We start from the raw sequence: 23,647 nt of genomic DNA on the forward strand, positions 1-23,647 counted from the left end.
GCAATGGATGAGCATAAGAAAGATATGTTGGCACTTAGGATGGCAAATAGAATAATGATGGGGAAGGAAGACAAAAATGAGTGAAAGGCTCACATCAATGAGGACAACCATAGGAGAGAGAAAGCCAAATGATAGATATGATGTGAGGAGTAGGGATTGCCATGTAACGGATGCACATATGAGCTAAGGTAAGCTCCCCAATGGAACTAGTGGGGGTGCATCCAACTTGTTTGCTCATGAAGACCTAGAGCTCATTTGAGGAGGCCCATCATTGGAATATGCAAACCAAGTTCTATAGTGTAAAGGTCCCCACCTAGTTATGCATGAATGATAATCTCTATGTAGTACCAATATAACAATGGAGTACAAGTGTGGATCTTTCAAAAGGAATAGTAGTGTTGCCCCTTCTCTCTTTTTTCTCTTTTTCTTTATTTTTTTGTGGCCTCTTTGACTCTTTCTTTTTATCTCTCATTTGTCCTCTTTGGGATCTTTTGTTTTTCCTCTTTGGGATCTTTTCCTCTCTTAAGGAAAACACTCTATGTTTTACATGCATAAAAAGAAAAATTATCACACTTTATAAGAAGTAATCAACATAAAGGCAAGTGAAAACTATCTTGATGTATGCAAATGTATGCTTCTGCCAGTGTAGCAGGATATGCAATGATACTAGCGCATCATGTAGCGCAATTTGGGCAAGGACCAACTATCATGCGGCTCTATGATCAAGCAAAAGCATGTATGATATGAAGGTCAAGTCATGAGATGGTGGATGTTGCATGGCAATGTATCTCGGAAAGGCTATGGAAATGCCTTAATAGGTAGGTAAGGTGGCTGTTTTGAGGAAAGATATAATGAGGCTTATGTATGACAGAGCGTATCATGTCATGGGTTTGGATGCACCAGCGAAGTTTGCACCAACTCTCAATGTGAGAAAGGGCAATGCACGGTACCGAAGAGGCTAGCAAAATATGGATGGTGGAAGTGCCAACAATCGAATACCCACATTAGTCCGAAGAACTCATACACTTATTATCGGTAACTCTCTATCTAGTTAGGATATTCACAAAGAGACAAGTACCCCGAGGTAATGTGACTCATGGTAACTCTCTATCTAGTTAGGTTTGGTTATCCTTGTGCATCCTAAACTCATGGTAACGTGAGGGTATTCTATATATTACAACCCCTCCAGAGGTTAGCGATCAATTTAGTAGCTAGAGTTCTCAACTAACTTTTAGTTTTCGAAAAACACAGAGATTTCCCAAAATACGACACCTATCACTAATAGGCTCAAGCTCTTGGCACCAATAGTCCAAACATTACTCAAATCAATACCTCAAAACTATTGCAGGTTATTAATATACTTAAATAGCAATCTTAATTACCTACTCATGCAAGACACACAACTCAGTGCAACAAGCCAACTCTCTAAACAAGATAAGCATGATAACTCAAGTTAGTTCCAAAATAAACCTAAATAATATCTCTTAAAAAGATAAGCATGAAAACTAAGATCTAAGCATGACAGTAGCTACGAAAAGATGAAGAACGCACAAACAGATAGGCATGAAAACCTATGTTGTGTTCTAGAGTGGAATGGAGCGGGTCTCTCTCCCAAACAAGGTAGGCTAGGTTCTGACTTGTTATGAAGAGCAAGCAAAATTAAAACAAACTAAAAAGTGAAGAGCGGGACGCTCCAAGCATATCACATAACATATGAAGTGATAAAAATATAGCATGGAGATGGATGAACTGATGATTGTTGATAGAGAAGGGGATGCACAGGGGCATCCCCAAACTTAGATGCTTGAGTCTCCTTGAATATTTCTTGGGGTGCATGGGGGCATCCCCAAGCTTGAGCGCTTGACACTCCTGTATCTTCTTTCATCATCTCTCACATCACATACTTGAAAACTCCCTTCATACGAAACTCATCATAACCTGATTAGAGTGGTTAGTACCCTTAATAAAATAATTTATTACCTGCTGGAAATAAAGATTTTCATGAAAATCTACTGCTTCTCATGATTTACAAAAGGTTATTGCAAATAAAAAAGAAAGGTTAGGATTCGCAAAACAATGAAAACGCAAAACATGGCAGAATCTCTGAAAAACAGAACAACACGTAGTAAATAATTTATTCGGGGCACTTCGGCAACTTAAATCAAAAAACTCAGAACCGATGCCAGAAAGTCAATTATATAGATCAAGCTTTCAAAAACATTCCGATCAAAAAGATGATCTGGTGATTTTTGACGAATTTTTTCGTCAAGCAGACAGAATCTGTTTCTGGACAACATGTCACAATTTTTGAACTTTCGTGCAATCGGAGGCTATAACTTGGCACAAAGCTTAAAAATAAAGATACAATGATGTTGCTATAGTAGTAAAAAGCATCAAGACCACTAAAACAGAAAGTATAAAAATTTGGGTTGCCTCCCAACAAGTGCTTTCTTTTATGCCTTTGAGCTAGGCATAATGCAAGAAGATCAAGTATTATCAACTCCAAAAGAATAACTTGCCCGAGTAACAGACTCATAAGGTAACTTAATCTTATTTCTAGAGAAGTTTTCCATTCCATTTTTAAGAGGAAACTGGAATTTAATAATTCCCTCTTTCATGTCAATGATAGCACCAACGGTGTGGAGAAAAGGACGTCCCAAAATAATTGGACATGAAGGATCACACTCAATGTCTATAATAAGAAAATCAACGGGCACATAATTATCATTGACAACAATAAGAACATCATAAATTCTCTCTAAATGTTTCTTTATGGAAGAATCAACAAGACAAACACCATAAGAACGTGGATCATAAGGTTTCCATTCAAGCATATCATACATTCTTTTGGGCATAACGGAGGCACTAGCTCCAACATCACACAATACAAAGCAAGAGAAATTATTCAACTTGATCTTGACCATAGGATCCCAACCATCTTCTAGTTTTCTAGGAATATAAGTCTCTAGCTTGAGCTTCTCCTTCCTAGCTTTGGTAATAGCATTGGTAATATGCTCGGTGAAGGCAATATTGAGTGTACTAGTGTGGGGGTCTTTAGCCATTCTATGCAAAAAATGATAACTTCGGAGAGACTATAATTGTCAAAATCAAGATTACTACCATTAATTAAAGTGGTGGTAAAGTCATCTAAGCTCATTCTTTTGGTAGTCTCTAAATTCATAGGATCTTATTGTCCTATAGTTGAGGTATTAGCATCACCATTAATAGGTCCATTTGGACTAGGAGTGCGATGGGTGCTAAAAGTTTTGAGATCCTCAACAACTTGTATAGTAGCAATGGTAGTGTGTGTTGGAAGGCTCTTAATTCTATCTTCCTCTTCCTTTTCTCTAGCCCATCTCTCTTTAAGTTTGGCTAGCATTCTTACGTTCTCATTAATTTGGACTTAGATAGCATTAATGGGTGTGATGTTCCTTTCCTCAAGTGGGGAAGTTCTAATTTTAAGCTTCCCTACATCATGAGCTATGTTGTCCACCTTCAAAGAGAGACTATCTATTTTTTCTAGTTTTTCTTCTATACTCTTGTTGAAGGCTTTTTGAGAAGTGATAAAATCCTTAAGCATGCTCTCTAATTTAGAAGTGGAGTTTTTGGTGCTAGGATAATTGTTATTGTTCCCATAGTTGTTGGATGGGAACGGTCTAGGATTGCTACGAAAATTACTCCTATAAGCATTTTTATTGAAGTTGTTCCTAGAAATAAAATTAACATCCACTTTGTCTCTTTCTTGAGAAACCAAAGAATTTAAAGGAACACCATGAGGATCAATAGGAGCTTGCTTAGTAAGTAGGGTCATGATCATGTCAACCTTATCATTAAGGGAGGAGATCTCCTCAACATAGTTTACTTTCCTACCTGTTGGAGCTCTCTCGGTGTGCCACTGAGAATAATTTTTCATCATCTCATCCAATAGCTTTGTGGCAGCACCAAATGTAGTTGACATAAAGGTTCCTCCCGTGGCCGAGTCTAACAAATTCCGCGAGGTAAAGTTCAATCCTGCATAGGAAGTTTGGATAACCATCCAAGTAATCAAACCATGTGTAGGGCAATTCTTAACAAGAGATTTCATACGTTCCCAAGCTTGAGCAACATGTTCATTATCCAATTGCCTAAAATTCACAATCTTACTCCTCAACTGGATAATCTTAGCAGACGGGTAGTACTTCCCAATAAAAGCATCTTTGCACTTCTCCCAAGAATCTATGCTATTCCTAGGCAAAGATTGAAGCCACACTTTAGCTCCTCCTCTCAAGGAGAAAGGAAAAAGTTTAAGTTTAACAATATCACCATCTACTTCTTTATATTTTTGCATATCACAGAGATCAACAAAATTGTTCAAGTGCAAAGCAGCAGCATCTCGAGCACCGGAGAATTGATCTTTAATAACTAGGTTGAGCAAAGCAGGTTTAATCTCATAGGACATGGCTCCAGTGGCGGGAGCAGCAATAGGTGTGCAGATAAAGTCATTTTTGTTGTGACTAGTGAAGTCAAACAACTTGGTGTTCTCAGTGGAACCCATAACAGCAGCTGATCGGGTTATTGCCCTAGGGTAGGGTCATAGGTCTGACCTATAAGTCCTACCCCAGGGGAACCTCATTATTAGCTTAAGGGTCACAAGTACCTACCGACTGGATTAAGACATCCTCTTATCCACTCGGTAGAAAAGCACTCGGAGATCATCTTGTAATCAACGACTGGATTCCACTCAGTGAAGACCAGAAGCCAGTCGACATAGAAGACCAGAAGCCACTCCAGCAAGGCTAACGGTCACGCGTTAGACTATTGTAGTTAATGTGATTTATGGCATACGTTACCTATAACGTATGCATTCAATCTCACTTATTACACCCTTCAAGGCTGGATACTTATGAGGGGCAGCGCACTCTATATAAGCCACACCTCCCCTCTGGCACAGGGTTTGGCATTTTGTAACACCTGTATTCCACTCGACACAAAAGCTCCAGAGCACTAGGACGTAGGGTTGTTACCTCCACCGTAGAGGGGCCTGAAATCATAAAACCTTGCCATAGCTAGGACTCTGCCCTCTACTTTCGTACCCTACTCATCTACTGTCATGCTTATACCCACGAAGTTGGCGCCCACCGTGGGGCACGCATCTAGGCGAGTTCCGGCAAGTTTGTGTTTTTCTCCTTCAGCATGTCTTCCGGCGATGATTTGTGCTTGGGCCACGAGATTGTTTACGGCACACTCGTCTTCGTCACCGACGAGTCGGCATGGCTTCGGGAGGCGCCTCTCGACATCGAGGTGCTTCCAGTTCACGGAGCAACGTTTTTCCGCGGTAGTTCTTGCGGAGTTCTTATTCGCCAACCGTCGACTCCGCTGCCGACGGTGTTCCCCATCGCATGTCGCAACAAGCGATCCGGTAGCTCGCGGCTCCACGCTCGATGCATCATATACTCGCGTGGCAAGCATCTTCACCGCAGGTGGCGCCCATCGAACCTGCTATACCTCCGTGTGCTACCTCCCACTCGGTGTCAGATCCGTGTGGCTCCTTTTCCAAGTGCGATAGCTGCAGCCCTATGGCAGAGATCTTCATGGCCGGCTCACACGAGAGCCCGCCAAGGACCAATCGGGACAAGTGGGAAACCGAAGAGACTTCGGGTGCGCATCATCATCCGCACCCTCCAGCATCCGGTCGGCGTTCTCATCATGAAAACATCGAGGTATTCCGCACGCCCGTCCTCAACTTGGTTGCGGACGCAAGGATTGCAGACTCCATTAAGCCGTCAAATTCAGAAGCCGACAGAGGGGTGCAGCAGATCCGTGCCCTGTTGCACGCGGTACAGCAGCAGAATTTTGCTATTTCTCAGTCTTACAATAGACTGCATAGCAATTCCGTGTGAGCAGACACAGTTCGGTCGGTTTACAACCCAGGTTCTCCCCAGCATCGCAAAGGAGGAGATCACCGGGAAGATCGATACAGAGACCAGGGGCGGAATCAGCTTCCCCCGGTTCAATCGCAAGGATCACCATCGCTCATGCTCTCCTCCGCGGATTGGTTCGTACGCTCCCCAGCGCAACGACGAAAGGCAATTGGTGGGCGATAACCATGACCAAAGGCGTGATGTAAGGGACTATCTCACTCAGAAGAGAGTTGATAGAGGCCGAGCCCATTGTGACGGATATGACGGGGATCGTCTGAGTGGAAGTGGTTCTGTCATCTCTGACCCCGAGTGTTTCAGCCGAGCAATTCGCTCCGCTGATATTCCCCCAACTTCAGGTTGGCGGCCGGAATAAGCAAGTTCACCGGCGAATCCAAGATGGAAACATGGCTAGATGATTACCGAGTGGCAGTTTAGATCGGCGGCGGCAACTACAACGTAGCAATGAAGTACTTGCCCTTGATGCTGGATGGGTCGGCCCGTGCTTGGCTGAATCAACTAGCTCCATCAAGCATATATTGCTGGGCAGACTTGGCCCGAGTGTTCATCAGGATCTTCGAGGGCACCTGCAAGCGCCCTGCTGGTCTCTCCGAGCTACAACATTGTATCCAGAAGCTGAGTGAGTCTTTGCGCGATTTCATCCAGCGCTGGACCACTCTCCACCACACGACGGAAAACGTCACCAAGCATCAAGCAGTCTGCGCTTTCAAAGCAGGCGTCAGATACCGAGAGTTGTACTTGAAGTTCGGTCGGACAAGAGATATGTCTATGAGCAAGATGATGGAGATAGCAATCTGTTATGCCAATGGAGAAGAAAAAGACAGTCTCCGCAGCGGCAAAGGCAAAGGAGTCGCCGGAGATGCAAATTCCAACCGAAAGCAAAAGCAGAAGGTGGAGCGCACACCGCCGGCAGAAGCAGCCGCTCTGGGAGTGGCAAAGTTCAAGGGAAAGGCCAAGATCCAATCCCCCCCAAGAAATTCAAGAAGCAGTCAGGACCAGATATCCTTGATCAGCCGTGTGCAATCCACACGAAAATAGATGAAGAAGGCAACACCATAGTGCCTAAGCATACCACTCGACAGTGCAAGCTGTTAATCCAGACATTTGGAGAGCATCGGTCGAGTAAGAAATACCAAGAGAAGGAGGACGAAGAACAAGAAGACCCCTTGCCAAAGGTCCATGCCACTCTGAGGATCTTTGCTGATGTCGAAAGCAAGAGTCGACTGAAAGTGGTAAACTGAGAGGTCAACATGGCAGCTCCTTCCACCGCAAAGTATCTCAAGTGGTCACAGACTGCCATCACCTTCGACCAGTCAGATCAATCGACCCATGTCCCCACTCCAGGACGTCAGGCTCTTGTTGTCGACCCGGTAGTAGAAGGAGTTCGACTCCGCAAGGTATTGATGGACGCAGGGAGTGGTTTGAACATCATGTACGCCGACACTCTCAAGGGGATGGGCATTCCGATGTCCAAACTCAGCGAGAGCAATATGCAGTTTCACGGAGTGATCCCAGGGAAGAAGGCCAAGTCACTCGGCCAGATCGCGTTAGACGTCGTTTTCGGCTCTGACAAGAACTTCCGCAAGGAGAAACTCATCTTCCAGATGGTGGGTTTCCAGAGTGCCTACCACGCCATACTTGGTCGTCCAGCATATGTACGTTTCATGGTCCGACCATGTTACGTTTATCTCAAGATGAAGATGCCAGGGCCGAAGGGAGTCATCACCATCACCGGCGATCGGCAGAGGGCAGAAGAATGTTTGCAGCAGGGCTCCAAGATCTCCGACCAATAGATTGCAATGATGGAGCTCGATGAGTACCGACAGACAGCAGACCCCGCCGAACTGATGCGCTCAAAGAAGCCAGCTTCCGAGTGTGCATTCCAGTCGGCAAGCGAAATCAAGAAAGTCAGCATTCACCCGACGGATTCCACCATTGCCTCGACCGACATCTCAACAACTCTTGACCCTAAATAGGAAGCCGAGCTCATCCAGTTCCTCCGTGACAACTGGGACATCTTCGTATGGAAGCCCGCTGACATGCCCGGTGTGCCCAGGGAACTGGCTGAGCACCAACTGAGGGTCGACCCAAAAGCTTGACCTGTCAAGGAACATCTGCGTTGGTCCGCCATGTAGAAAAGGAAAGCATTCGGCGAGGAAGTGGCTAAGCTCCTAGAGTCCAAGTTCATTCGCGAGGTTTACCACTCTGAGTGGATCGCGAATGTCATCATGGTGCCTAAGAAGGACAAGTCACTCTGAATGTGCATCGACTTCAAGCATATCAATCGGGTCTACCCGAAAGACCACTTCCCACTTCCCCGCATAGATCAGATCGTCGACTCGACTACGGGATGTGAGCGATTATTTTTTCTAGATGCCTACTCTGGGTATCACCAGATCCGTCTGTATGGCCTAGATGAAATAAAAATAGCCTTCATCACCCCGTTTGGGTGCTTAAGCTACATCACTATGCCATTCGGTCTCAAAAATGCAGGAGCCACTTTTTATGTGCATGATTCAGAAATGCCTCCTTGACCAGATCAGTCGGAACGTGGAGGCATACATGGATGATATCACAGTCAAGTCACGCAAAGGTTCCGACCTGCTGACTGACTTGGCTGAAACGTTCGCCAACCTTCGAAGGTACGACATCAAGCTCAACCCAACCAAGTGCACATTCGGAGTCCCCGGCGGCAAGTTACTCGGTTTTCTTGTTTCCGAACGAGGAATCGATGTTAACCCCGAAAAAATCAGGGCAATCATCCGAATGAAAAGCCCTGTGCGTGTGCACGACGTCCAAAAGCTTACAGGATAGTTGGCAACATTTAGCAGATTCATATCTCGACTCGAAGAGAAAGCCTTACCATTATATCGACTCATGAAGAAGTTAGATACCTTCGAGTGGACTCCCAAAGCAGAAGCTGCATTCGTCGAGTTAAAGACTCTGCTATCCACCCAGTCGGTTATTGCTGCTCCGTACAGCAAAGAGCCACTCCTCTTATACATCGCGACTACAAATCAAGTTGTCAGCACAGTCCTGACAGTCGAGCGAGAGGAGGAAGGCAAGGCTTATAAGATTCAGCGCCCATTGTATTATGTTTCTAAGGTATTGACTCCTTCCAAGAAGAGATATCCCCACTATCAGAAGCTTCTCTATGGGATTTACATGCCTGCAAAGAAGGTAGCTCATTATTTTCAAGATCACTCGGTGTCTGTTGTCAGCGATGCCCCATTGTCAGAAATCCTTCACAATCAGGATGCATCGGGCCGAGTGGCGAAATGGGAAATGGAACAATTATATTGTGACATAAAGTTTGAAGCCAAGAAATCCATCAAATCTTAATCTCTCGCAGATTTTATGGCTGAATGGGTGGAACAACAACAACCAGCCCCCACTCACTCGGCACATTGGACTATGGTCTTTGACGGCTCAAAGATGCTGAGTGGTTCTGGTGCAGGAGTAGTTCTTATATCCCCGAAGGGTGACAAGCTCCGTTACGTATTGCAAATTCACTTTGATTCCCCTAACAATGAGGCAGAGTATGAAGCTCTCCTTTACGGGTTGTGTATGGCCATCTCATTCGGCGTCCGACGCTTGATGTTATACGGTGATTCGGATCTAGTGGTTAATCAAGTAATGAAAGAGTGGGATGTGAAAAACCCTGCCATGACTGGGTACTGCAACGCAGTAAGAAAGCTTGAGAAAAGGTTTGAAGGTTTGGAACTTCATCACGTTCCTCAATTGAAGAATCAAGCTGCTGATGAGTTGGCAAAAATCGGATCCACTCGGAAAATTGTGCCTAGTGATGTTTGTTTGGAGCACATACACACTCCTTCAGTCCAGCAAGATCCATTCACTGAAGAACCTCCTCAGCCTACAAGTGCATCTGATCCTACTGAAGTTGAAATCCAAGCAGTTGTCGATCTTGTCATGGAGATTTGAGTGGTCACGCCCGATTGGACAATGTAGTATATTGCATATATCCTGAGGCCAGAACTACACGAAGATGAAGATGAAGCTAGACAGATCGTCCGCACATCAAAAGCCTTCACAATCATGGGAGATCAGCTCTATAAGGAAAGTGTGACTGGCGTAGCTGAGCGGTGTATTTGTGACAGCCCGAGACCGACGCCCCAGAAGATTTCCCTCTTTTCCGGTGCTGATGTATGATTATTTTATTGGTCGCATCATCATCGCATCATGCATGTCATCATTTCTCTTGCGTGCTTGTCTTGGTGTCTAGTTGCACCTTGGTGATTGTGAGTGTGAGTGCTTTGTGAGTGTACCATTGTGATTGTTGTGTGATTGGGTGCCTCAAGGATTCTTCTCAAAACCCATTGTTGCACCAAAGCTCCAAAAAACCATTCTTCCAATTTATTTAGTGGCTGAGTTTAAAGTCTCTATTTGGGGCCTAATAAAATGTTCCTCCTCTTTTAAAAACATTCTTGTTATTTTCGGGGCAACCCTCTGGTTTTTTATTTTTTATTCTCCTTTTGTTTTATTTCATAAACAAATTCTTTGTCTTTAAAAGGCATTCAATATTTACTCTTACAAAATGCCTAATTTATTCTTTATTAAAAAAAAGGGACATGATTTTAAAAGCCACAAAACATTTTATTTTTATTTTTGAAAACTATTTTTTTTTCTTTTAGCCACTAGCAAACTTCGTTCAGACCAGTCTTTTTCTTTTCTTTAGTAGGCCATGTTTGCCCTGTTTTTCGTTGTGAGATATAGGGTGTCGGCCCACTTGGGCTCTCCTCGTCATCGCAGCCCATTGACCCCTCCCCCGCGAGCTGGCTCTTTCCAGCGTGGCTCCCGTCGGGCCTAGCGTCAGCCTCCTCCTTCCTCTCTATTTTCTTCCTCCTTTTCACATCCCTCTCACAACATCGACGCAGACAACACCCAACACATGACCACCGTGGCAGCCACGACGACCAGCACTCTGGCTATAAGCCCCGGAGTCCGTGCCCCTCCCCCTAGGGTTTCCCTCTCCTCCTTGTCCGCCGCCACCTCCACTCCTTCTTCCTCCCTTCTCTGTTTCTCTGAAGGTCGTCGCAGGTAAGGTTTAGAGATAGGGGAAGCGTCGTTGTCGTCGCGTCTCCGTCGACGCCTGCAGATCGAGCCCCTCCTCAATCTTGTTTCACGGAACGCGGGGAGCTCTCGTATCCCGTTCCCGCCGCTAGGGTGGCCGGAGGGCCACCACGCCGGCAACCCATGTTCGGCTCCGTCGGGCGCCTGAAGAGAGTCTGCAGCGCCAGCGTCCATTCACTTCTTCGCCCCGATCTCCCGTCCTAATTCCTCGGTGAGCATCTCCCCTTCCCCGTCCGTGCCTACCTTGTGTAGCCTCGCTATAGCCGTCCGTGTCACTGGCCAGGAGCGGGCAGTGCTCAAGCTCGATGACTCCGCCGTGCCCAGCTCCTTAGAGCCTCGTAGCCCCGGGAATGGAACCCCCTAGGGTTCCCGCACCCCCGTCGGTAGTACCTCGCCGCCGTTGTTGCCTCACCGCTCGCCGCTGTCAAACCCTCTTCTCCTCTGTACTTCCAGTCTGGAGGTAGAAGAAGGGTGCCCGTGTAGTTAGCTTATTTGGTGCAGATCCTGTTTAAGTTCAGAATCCCCCACCTAGTACGACTGGTTTGAGCGCCGCGTAGAGACTGCGAGGTCTCTGGTTCGAGACCCCAGCGCCCCATTTTGTTATCTGTGCGATTTTTGTTCTCCTGTGCTAGCTGCATACCTGCATTTCTTTCTCTGTTCTAGCAGTAGCAGTTCACCATCGTAGTGGCAACAGAGCCACTTCAGCGCCAGTAGGTCGAGGGTTCGAGCCCTTACGCGCCCCTTTTTATTGTGGTTTATTTCAACCTGTTGCACTGCCTGCATAGATAGCTTAGGTGGTTTACTCCCCCTGTTAGGGCAGGGAACCGAGACTAGCTCACTGGTGTTTGCCCTGATGTATTGCAAATAGGTAGTGGGTTCGAGTCCCCTACTCCTAGGTTATTTTTTTCCTTGTGTTTTTAGTTGCTTGTTGTAGTGTGCCTCTGTCAGTGGGTCCAGAGACCAGTGGGACCCCCTGAGGATTAAATTAGTTTTGTTTATTTAGTTTTGTGTTGTATATACAAATCTGGAATTTTCCAGAAGAGGAATATGCTAAATCTGGCATATCAGGAACATCCTCTGTTCTTGTTATTAATGGAGTTTGATCGTGTGTAGTTTTTCCTTTGTTGTTTCTGGTGTTTTCTGCATGCATATATAGCAGTGTAATAGATGGATTTGGCGTAGAAGAACCCAGTAAATCCAATGGAGGTAGTAGTTTCCAATTTTGGGCAGTCCTGCTGAAGTGTCAACTCATGATGAGGTGGCACTTGTTTACCGATGTAGGATGGTTTAAGTGCATCATTAGGTGTTGGGCATCCATGCATCATATTGGGTAGTGCATCCGGTTGTGCATGTGTTGTGGTGAATATTGTGTGTTGATTCTTGTTTCCATTTGCTTCGTCTCGTTAGAGTTCCGCAAGCGTGTCGGAAAGTGAGGATCTGTTCGACTATGTCGGTTCGTCTGCTTCACGGAGGCGTTCTTCTTCCAAGCGGGATCTCAGGCAAGATGATCATTTGCTCCTATCGATTATGTCTCGTTGCCTACCACATGTTAAATATCAGCCTCTCAACAATGCCATGATCACCTTCAACCTGTTCGACCTAGCAAACCACTGATTGGCTATGTTACCGCTTGCTTAACCCTGTGTTAGCGTTTCTAGCTGCAGGTGCAGATGCTTCCATGTGAAAACATGGGTTCCTTGTTATATCACCATATTAAATGCTATTTAATTTAATGCACCTATATACTTGGTAAAAGGTGGAAGGCTCAGCCTTTCTAGCCTGGTGTTTTGTTCCACCTTTGCCCCCTTAGTTACCGGCTACCGGTGTTATGTTCCATAATTGAGCGCTCCTAACACGATCGGGGTTGTTATGGGGACCCCCTTGATAATTCGTCATAGATTAAAGCTGGTCTGGCAAGGCCCAACTTTGGTACTACATTTGCCTAATAACCTAATAATAATGCATAGGGACCCGTCGGCACCCGCGGACTAATTTAATCAACCCCCCCCCCCTCGGGGGCTAGTGCTCCTCATGAGTGTTGGTCCACCCACCTAGCAGTCGGCGGTGCCACCACGGGGCAACTCGAGGTTTGGTTCCCGTCCACTTTGCATAGACGGTGTGTCCTGAGAACGAGATACGCGGCTCCCATCGGGTTCGTCGACACACCGGGTGGCCTTGCTGGATTAGTTTTACCTTTGACGGAATATCTTGTGCATCGGGATTCCGGTGATGCTTTGGGTAATCTCAGAGTTGAGGTTTTCCACTAGGGAATCCGACGAGATCGCGAGCTTCGTGATTGAGGATTTCTATGCGGCTTGTGGTAATTTGTGATGGACTAGTTGGAGCACCCCTGCAGGGTTAAATCTTTCGGAAAGCCGTGCCCACGGTTATGTGGCAACGTGGAAACTTTGTTTAACACTGGTTCTAGATAACTTGAAGTTAACTTAAATAAAACTTGCCAACTGTGTGCGTAACCGTGATTGTCTCTTTCGTGAGTTCTTTCTCCGATCGAGGACACGGTGGGGTTATATCTGACGCAGGTAGGTGTTCAGGATCACTCATTTGATCAACTATAGTTCACGTCCTCTATGCATAGATCTTCCCCCTCTTATTTCTAGTACTCGTAAGTTTAGCCACCAAATATATGCTTAGCCGCTGCTGCAACCTCACCACTTAACCTTACCTCACCCATTAAGCTTTGCTAGTCTTGATACCTTTGGAAATGAGATTGTTGAGTCCCCTGTGGCTCACAGATTACTACAACACCAGTTGCAGGTACAGGTAAAGGGTTACTTTACATGAGCGTGTTGATTGTTCCTTTGGAGTTGCTTCTTCTTCTTCTTCTTCTTCATCGATCTAGGATGGGTTCTAGGCCGGCAGCCTGGGATACCAAGGATGGACGTTGTTCTTATTTTTCCCGGTTTTTTTCGTCCGTAGTGGGATCCTGCTCTTACTATTGATGATTATGTAATGTACTGATGTGACTCTGCTGTAGCTTGTGGCGAGTGTAAGCCAACTCTGTATATATATATCTCTTCTTTTCAGTACATGTACTTGTAACGATATCCATTCTTGCGACACGACGAGATGTGCTTCTATCCCTGACAAGGCCTTCGTGCCAAATTGAGGATAGGGTCACATCTTGGGCGTGACAGTATTCCCCTTAGGAAGGCCGACTGATTTTTGGAGGAAATTCACTCGGGAACATGTGGTCATCATGCATCCTCCAGAGCCATCGTTGCTAAGGCATTTCGAGCTGGATTCTTCTGTCCACGTGCGGGTGAAATGGCCAAGGAGCTTGTAGACCGCTGCGAAGGATGTCAATTCTACTCCAACAAATCACACAAGCCGTCATCTGCTCTAAAGACAATCCCCCTCATATGGCCTTTTGCCGTGTGGGGCTTGGACATGGTCAGACCCTTCCGTACAGGGCAGGGCGGATTCACTCATTTTCTAGTTGCAATCGACAAATTCACCAAGTGGATAGAAGCCAAGCTAATCAATAAGCTAGATGCACGCACTGCAATCAAAGTTCATGAGGGAAATCACTTTCAGATTTGGGGTTCCACACAGCGTCATCAGTGACAATGGGTCGAACTTAGAATCATATGAATTCAAGAGTTTTTGCTCCAACCAAGGAACCCGAGTGTATTACGCATCCGTTGCCCATCCTCAAACAAACGGCCAGGCTGAACGGGCGAATGGACTCATACTTCAAGGTTTAAAACCTCGTCTCATGCGAGAGATTGGACACGCTGCACGTGCTTGGGTCACTGAGTTACCTTCTGTGCTCTGGGGACTCAGAACGACCCCGAACAGGTCGACTGGGCGGTCCCTGTTATTTCTCGTGTACGAAGCAGAAGCTATCCTTCCGAGTGTTTTACTTCACAATTCCCCCAGAGTTGAGCTCTTCTCATAAGCCGAAGCTGAACAAGCCCGACAGGACAGAGTCGATCTCTTGGAGGAGGAGCGCGAGATGGCCCTGATTTGATCGACGATCTACCAACAATACTTGCGGCGGTTCCATCCAAGACACGTCAAGAGTGGGATGTTCCAAGGAGGCGATTTGGTGCTCCGAGTGCATCAGTAGAGACCACACTAGTTGTCCCCCGCCTGGGGAGGACCTGTCATCGTCTCTATGGTGTTGAACAACGGAGCATACAGACTCTACAATTTGGAGAAGAGGATCGATGATCCCCGAGCATCGAACGGAGATCTACTTAAGCATTTTTATGCCTGATTAACGAATGTTTTGATGTAACGAACAAGATTCCCTAAAGCAATTTACTTGCCAGAAGTTTTGATTACCGCAATATATTTGTTGACTCCGGTCTAGAAAACTTCTCCGAGTGAAGAGCTACCCTCTCACTCGGAGACTTACCGCAGACCAGATTCGCCTAAGTTAAAAAAACTTCTCCGAGTGAAGAGCTACCCTCTCACTCGGGGGGCTTAGCTGAAACCAGATTCGCCTAAGTTAGAAAACTTCTCTGAGTGAAGAGTTGCCCTCTCACTCGGGGGCTTAGCCGCGAACCAAATTTGCCTAAGTTAAAAAACTTCTCCAAGTGAAGAGCTACCCTCTCACTCGGGGGCTTAGCCGCGAACCAGATTCGCCTAAGTTAAAAAAACTTTTCCGAGTGAAGAGCTACCCTCTCACTCGGGGGCTTTGCCGCAAACCAGATTCGCCTAACTTAAAAAACTTCTCCGAGTGAAGAGCTACCCTCTCACTCGGGGGCTTAGCCGCGAACCAGATTCGCCTAAGTTAGAAAACTTCTCTGAATGAAGACCTACCCTCTCACTTGGGGGCTTAGCCGCGAACCAGATTCGCCTAAGTTAAAAAACTTCTCCGAGTGAAGAGCTACCCTCGCACTCGGGGGCTTAGCCGCGAACCACATTTGCCTAAGTTAAAAAAAACTTCTCCGAGTGAATAGATACCCTCTCACTCGGGGGCTTAGCCGCGAACCAGATTCGCCTAAGTTAGAAAAACTTCTCCGAGTGAAGAGCTACCCTCTCACTCGGGGGCTTAGCCGCGAACCAGATTCGCCTAAGTTAGAAAAACTTCTCCGAGTGAAGAGCTACCCTCTCACTCGGGGGCTTAGCCGCGAACCAAATTCGCCTAAGTTAAAAACTTCTCCGAGTGAAGAGCTACCCTCTCAATCGGGGGCTTAGCCGCGAACCAGATTTGCCTAAGTTAGAAAAACTTCTCCGAGTGAAGAGCTACCCTCTCACTCGGGGGCTTAGCCGTGAACCAGATTCGCCTAAGTTCAAAAACTTTTGCGAGTGAAGAGCTACCCTCTCACTCGGGGGCTTAGCCGCAAACCAGATTCGCCTAAGTTAAAAAACTTCTCCGAGTGAAGAGCTACCCTCACACTCGGGGACTTAGCTGCAAACCAGATTCGCCTAAGTTAGAAAACTTTTCCGAGTCAAGAGCTACCCTCTCACTGGGGGACTTAGTCGTGAACCAGATTTGCCTAAGTGATGAAAACCCCGCCCAAATGCCCAGAGCATCCCCAAAAAGAAAAGTTCATTCGACAAAGATAAATGCAAATTCAGTCAAAATGAGCACATCGATGATATCGGCACAGATCAAGGTTATCCGTGCAGGCCAAAAGCATTCGAGTTATTACCACAACGAAGTTTTAAGCGTTTACAAGAACCACTCTGCATACCGAGGCAATTAAATGTTTTTTCTCACAAGTGAGCAACTTCCTCATGGCTCACCTGGACTGGCTGGCTCCACGAAGGTGTCGAGGTCGATGAAGTCGGCGATGCGGGTTGCAGCATCAATGAAGGTCTCCATGAAGTCTTCAAACCGAAGGTTCTTCATGTTTGCAACCTGCAGCGCCTTGAGCTTCCCCTCCCGAGTCTCTTTGCAATGGACCCTGACAAGTGACAAAGCTACATCCGCCCCACACCGAGCAGCAGACTTCTTCCACGCTTGAACCCGCTGAGGAATCTGCTCCATTCGAGTCATCATTGCCTCCAGGTCATGCTGGAGTTCATCCTCTGCCCATAGCTCCTTGTCGATCTTGCTCACAACAGCCCTCAGTCGCGTGACGTACTTCTCCACCTTCGTCAGTCAGGAGCTCATAGGGAACAGATTCAAAGCTGGGCCGTCACCGAGTGGAGTGTTGATTGGGTCAAGCGAAGGCTCAACCTCCTTAGTTTCCTTCCCCAAGTCTTGATAGGATTCTGTGGGAGAGAAGTTTCAAGGTCATCCAAAAAACACCACACAATCAATGGCACGATTCACTCGAGAATACACTTACCAGTGAGTAACTCCAACATCTTGGTGGCAAAGTCTCCCACGTATTTCTCTTGAACATTCGCCCTCTTGTTCATATCCCTCAGCTGGTTCATCCACTTCATTCACTATTTCTGCATTTTCTACACCTCCACCTGCAAACTCTTATTGGTTGCATGAGCTTCCACCAACGCTTTGTCCTTCTCCTCCAGTGTTTTCTTCAAAGCAACTACTTCATTTGTAGCCATCTCTAGGTTCATAGTCAGTTGAGTATTTTCTGCAGCCAAGGTAGCATACGCTGAACCTACTTCACAAGCTTTCTGAAAGAGTTAGAAGACAAACATTAGTCGACATATATAACACTTCCGAGTGATATATGGTCAAAGTAAAATCACTTTCGAGTGATAAAAACTTCATTCGATTGAAGGACAAGACATGTTTCCGATCAGACCCCTGCCAGTCCAAGCACTTGACAGCGGTCTCGGGGACTACACCTACTGGGTTCACTCGGCGTAACCCCACTGACTTATCACTCGATCAGGTCTATCCTAACGAGCCAAAAAGATTATACACTCAAGTACTTCTGACTATTATCATTCACTACCGAGTAATAATAGTCTCGGGGACTACACCCAGTGGGTGCACTTAGTGTGCCCCCACTAGATTCAGAACTCAACTAGATCAGCTCTCGTTGATTGTGATCAACAAAAATGAAAAGTATCTACTCAATAAGACCCCTGCCAGTGCAAGCACTCGACAGCTCTCTCGGGGACTACTCCCAGTGGGTTCACTCGGAGCGACCCCACTGGAACGCAAATAAACCAAACACATTTCTACATAAACACCCACTCGGTGTGAGTCAGAATTCAAACTTATGGTCGAACTTACTCGGACGTTTTCTTGGAGCACCACGCTGTTGTTGTACACCAAGATGATGGCGTCATAGGCTCCTTTTGCTTGCTGCGTCATCAGCTCTGCCTGGATCATAGCCTCCTTGGCGGCACCAGTCTGGTCTTCAGGGACACGACGTGTGGTGTAAACCATCATGGGTGACGTCAATCCTCAGGCTGCAACAGAAACAACTGGAGCGCTTGACTGCAATCCAGTCAGAGTTGTGGTGACAACGACTGAACTGACATGCGGAGCACTCACTACAGCCATTTCCGCCATGGGCTCCTCGGACACAATGGGTTCCACCTCAACAGCTGGTTGCCTTTGATCGTCGTCATCCAGCTAGATGACCTCCCTTGCAGCAGGCGCGGCTGGCAGACAGAAACATCAGAACGTGCAAACAGGAAATCATACACACGGAGGAATGACATAGAATAGGGAATCAGTAATACCTAGCTGCGAAGTGGCTGCGTTCGCGATGTCGACCTCCATAGGATCTTCGTCCCCTTGCGGTGGTGACGTGACAGAGGTAGCATCTCTATCAAGGCAATCTCATTTGATCATCATCAACCAAAAAAGTTCACTCGGATAAGAATAAAAGTTCACTCGGATAAGAGTCGAAGATCAAGTACTTACGCAGAGGCGACTGGCACAACAATCCTCATCCTAGGCAGAGCCTTCCGAGGTTTGGGTGCACTGGGCTTGGGCACCTTTGCACACTGTTCCACTGGTTCTCCAGGAGATCCCCTGACGCGCTTGGCACTCCTGCCACTCGACGCCAAAGGTTTGCTTGGAGTGCCCACGGGATCATGACGCTGCTTGGTCCGAGGCTCATGGCGAGAAGGAGACTCATCTTCCTCCTCGCTTTCCTCCAACTCCTCCTCCTCAGTCTCTTTGCTGTAATCGACATAGTCCTCGCACCCCGCGCTATCCTCCATGCTCCCCTCATCAAGATCGAGTGTGTTGCCATTTGGGACCGCATAATGCAAGTTCGTCCACTCCTGCAAGATACAATCCACAAGCTCAGTCGACAAGGAAATTGCAAGCACTCGGTTCGAACGAAAAAATATTCGACAGAGCAGAACTAACGTTGTTTGTCGACGGGTTTTGAGCTGAGAAGGGAGGACCCTTTTCGCCCCCATCGGATTATCACAAGGACCTGCTATTCCGCGGATCCACTTTTCTACCGTGTCTTCATTCACTTCTTCGGGATAAGACCAAGTGGAGTCCTTAGGACCGGTGTAATGCCACATGGTGTGGTCCCGAGCCTGGAGAGGCTGGATGCGTCTGCCAAGGAAGGTCTCTAAGAGATCCATTCCTGTCACTCCATTGCGGACCAGACCAATCAGCGCTTTGACCAAGGGATCCACCTGAGTTTTCTCCTCCTTCGTCAACACTAACGTCCTCGGAGCACTCGGTCGCTCTAGAGTAAAGGGACATCCACTCGACATATTCGGACAAGCGACATCATTACAGTAGAACCAAGTGGCTTGCCAGTTGCGAACCGACTCGGGAAAGGTCATGGTAGGATAACTACTTTTGGCTCTCTTCTGAAGTCCTAAGCCCCCACATAACTGGATGACATGAGTCTTGTCATCAGTCGGATTGACTTTCTTCACTGACTGAGAACGCACGGTGAAGATAGATTTAAAGAGTCCCCAGTGAGGAGGACACCCCAAGAAACACTCACACAAGGTGATAAAGCAAGAAAGATGTGCAATAGCATTCGGAGGAAAGTGATGCAACTGCACCCCAAAGAAGTTCAAGAACCCCCGAATGAAAGGATGGGCCGGCAGAGAGAAACCTCTTCCGACGTGGGTTAGGAGGAGAACCCGCTCTCCCTCCCACGGCTCGGACTCGATCTCATCTCCAGGAAGCCTCCAAGACTTGTCCACCAACATGCCATGCTCGACGAGGTCGAGGAGATCCTCCTTCCGCATAGTGGAGGGAAGGAAATCCCCCTGGATCCAGCCCAACGGCAGAGCTTGCTTCTTCGACTTGGCGACGCCCTTCTTCTTCGCCTTCTCCAACTTGCCGGTCTGCCCTTTCGTCATAGTGGCAGCGGTGAGATTGGTTGCTTCGGTTTGCGTTGGTGGCTGAGGAGAAGGAAGAGCAGAGGGGAGGAAGAAGACGATGCCGTTCCAAACCCTAGCGCTGGAGACTTTTATAACCAGCCGACTGGTTCACTTGTAAGTGGGCCCTCGACTTATCCCTTCGCAGGCCACCGCGAGATATGTGGTGGAGATAGAGGCGCGGGAATTGAGGCAACGAGATCCACTTGATGGCGAGACATCATCACCGCGTAACGCGCGGCAACCGAAATTTTCGAATCCCAGAAAATCCAGAGCTGACAGGGTGACTCGTCACATCAAAAGATCCTGTCAGACGTGCCATTTCGTTTGCTCACTCGGATCTTCAAATTCACTCAGATATTTTGTACAAAGGATAATTGATCAAGGTGAATGACGAAGATTCCAATCGACATCCAATTTGGCGAAACATTGAAGAGCATTCAAGTTCAGTCTGCTACGTCAAGATTTACAAATACACCTTCCCCACTCGAACCTCGATCCATTCGGGGGCTAATGATGGGGTTATTGCCCTAGGGTAGGGTCATAAGACTGACCTATAAGTCCTACCACAGGGGCACCTCATTATTAGCTTAAGGGTCACAAGATACCTACCAACTGGATTAAGACATCCTCTTATCCACTCGGTAGAAAAGAACTCGGAGATCATCTTGTACTCGACGACTGGATTCCACTCCGTGAAGACCAGAAGCCATTCGACATAGAAGACCTGAAGCCACTCCAGCAAGGCTAACGGCCAGGCGTTAGACTATTGTAGTTAATGTCATTTATGGCATACGTTACCTCTAACGTATGCATTCAATCTCACTTATTGCACCCTTGAAGGCTGGATACTTACGAGGGGCAGTGTACTCTATATAATCCACCCTCCCCTCTGGCACAGGGGTTGGCATTCTGTGACACCTGTATTCCACTCGACACAAAAGATCCAGAGCACTAAGACGTAGGGTTGTTACCACCACCGTAGAGGGGCCTGAACTCATACCACATTGCCGTAGCTAGGACTCTGCGCTCTACTTTCGAACCCTACTCATCTACTGTCAGGCTTATACCCACGACAGCAGCGACAAGCAAGAACAAAGCAACTATTTTTTTGTGGTTTTTGGTATAAGACTCTAAAGCAAAAACTAGAAAGCAAATGAACAAGACTAAAAAGCAAAGGTAAAAGATAGCGTGCAACTCCCCTATCTTGAAGACTGGAGTCCTCGGCAACGGCACCAGAAATTTGCTTGATGAAGGTTTATGGATATACTTCTCAACCCTTGTTGGTTAGTGATACGTCTCCAACGTATCTATAATTTTTGATGGTTCCATGCTATTATCTTGTCAAACTTTGGATGTTTTGTATGCACTTTATATCTTTTTTGGGACTAACTTATTAACTCAGTGCTAAGTGTCAGTTCCTGTTTTTTCCGTGTTTTTGACCTTTTTCACAGGAGAATATCAAACAGAGTCCAAATGGAATAAAAGCTCCGAAAGATTTTTTCCGGAACAGAAGATACGCAGGAAGCTTGAGAACCAATGCAAAGGGTCCCGGGGGAGGCCACAAGCCCCCTAGCCGCGGCCTGGGGGCGCGCCTAGCAGGTGCTGCGACAACAAAAGTCCTTCCCTGGCACTTAGGAATTCTTCTTGTTACTTCTATGATTTGCGTTGGTTTTTCCCTTGAAGAGGAAAGGATGATGCAGCACAGGAGCAGTACGTATTTCCCTCAGTTTGAGAACCAAGGTATCAATCCAGAAGGAGGGCCTCGTCAAGTCCAAAGTACCTGCGCAAACACAAACAAGCTTGCACCCAACGCTTCAAAGGGGTTGTCAATCCCTTCAAGATTGTTTGCAAAGTAAGATCTGAAGGCGGAAAGTGCAACGAAGTAAAAAGTTTAAGGCTGAAAATATGGTGTGGAGTAGACCCTGGGGGCCATAGTGTTCACTAGATGCTTCTCTCATAATAGCAAATATCACGGTGGGTGAACAAATTACTGTCGAGCAATTGATAGAACCGCACAAAGTCATGACGATATCTAAGGCAATTAGCTAGCATATAGGCATCACGTCCGAGACAAGTAGACCGATACTTTCTGCATCTACTACTATTACCTCACACATCGACCGCTATCCAGCATGCATCTAGTGTATTGAGTTCATGACGAACAGAGTAACGCTTTAAGCAAGATGACATGATGTAGAGGGATAATCCCAAACCAATGATGAAAACCCCATCTTTTTACCCTTAATGGCAACAACACGATATGTGCCTCGCTACCCCTTCTGTCACTGCGAGAGGTCACCGCACGGTATGAATCCAAAACCAAGCACTTCTCCCATTGCAAGAATCATAGATCTAGTTGGCCAAACAAAACCCACAACTCGAAGAGAATTACAAGGATATGAAATCATGCATAAGAGAGATAAGAAGAAACTCAAATAAGATTCATAGATAATCTGACCATAAATCCACAATTCATCGGATCTCGACAAACACACCGCAAAAGAAGATTACATCGGATAGATCTCCATGAAGATCATGGAGAACTTTGTATTGAAGATCCAAGAGAGAGAATAAGCCATCTAGTTACTAGCTATGGACCCGTAGGTCTATGGTGAACTACTCACGCATCATCGGAGAGGTCATGGTGTTGATGAAGAAGCCCTCCGTATCCGAATCTCCCCTCCGGCAGGGCACCAGGACGTGCCCCAGATGGGATCTCGCGGAGACAGAAGCTTGCGGCGGCGGAAAAGTAATTGCGATCGTCTCTTGATTTTTTTTGGGAGTATTTGGGAATTTATAGGCGCAAGATCTAGATCAGGGGACTTGTGGGGCCCCTGGGGCTCTTATGGCTTGGCTCACAAGTCCTCCGATCTTCTTCCGTTCCAGAAAAAATCTTTTCGGGGAATTTCTTCTGTTTGGACTCCGTTTCAAAACCTCCTCTGAAAGGGATCAAAAACATGGAAAAAACAGGAACTGGCACATGGCACTGAGTTAATAAGTTAGTCCCAGAAAATAAAAAAAGGCATGCAAAACATCCAAAGTTTGACAAGATAATAGCATGAAACCATCAAAAATTATAGATACGTTGGAGACGTATCAAGCAACCCCAAGGTTAACTCCTGCTCGTCCTCGAGTAGGGAAGTGATAAAGAATGAATTTTTGATGTGGAATGCTACCTAGCATAGTTGTCCTTTGCAACTTCTTTCACATGGCATGAACGTTCAGATCCGTAAGATTCAAAACAATAGTTTCCTATTTACATGAAAACAGTAATACTTCAAGCAAACTAGCAAAGTAATCATGAACTTTTAAAATAACAAGGCCAAAGAAAGTTATCCCTACAAAATCATATATTCTGGCTATGCTCCATCATCCTCACACAACTAATGTAAATCATGCACAACCCCGAAATTGGCCAAGTAATTGTTTTC

The sequence above is a fragment of the Hordeum vulgare genome, chromosome 6H (assembly GCF_904849725.1).
Source record: "Hordeum vulgare subsp. vulgare chromosome 6H, MorexV3_pseudomolecules_assembly, whole genome shotgun sequence".
Lineage (NCBI taxonomy): Eukaryota > Viridiplantae > Streptophyta > Magnoliopsida > Poales > Poaceae > Hordeum > Hordeum vulgare.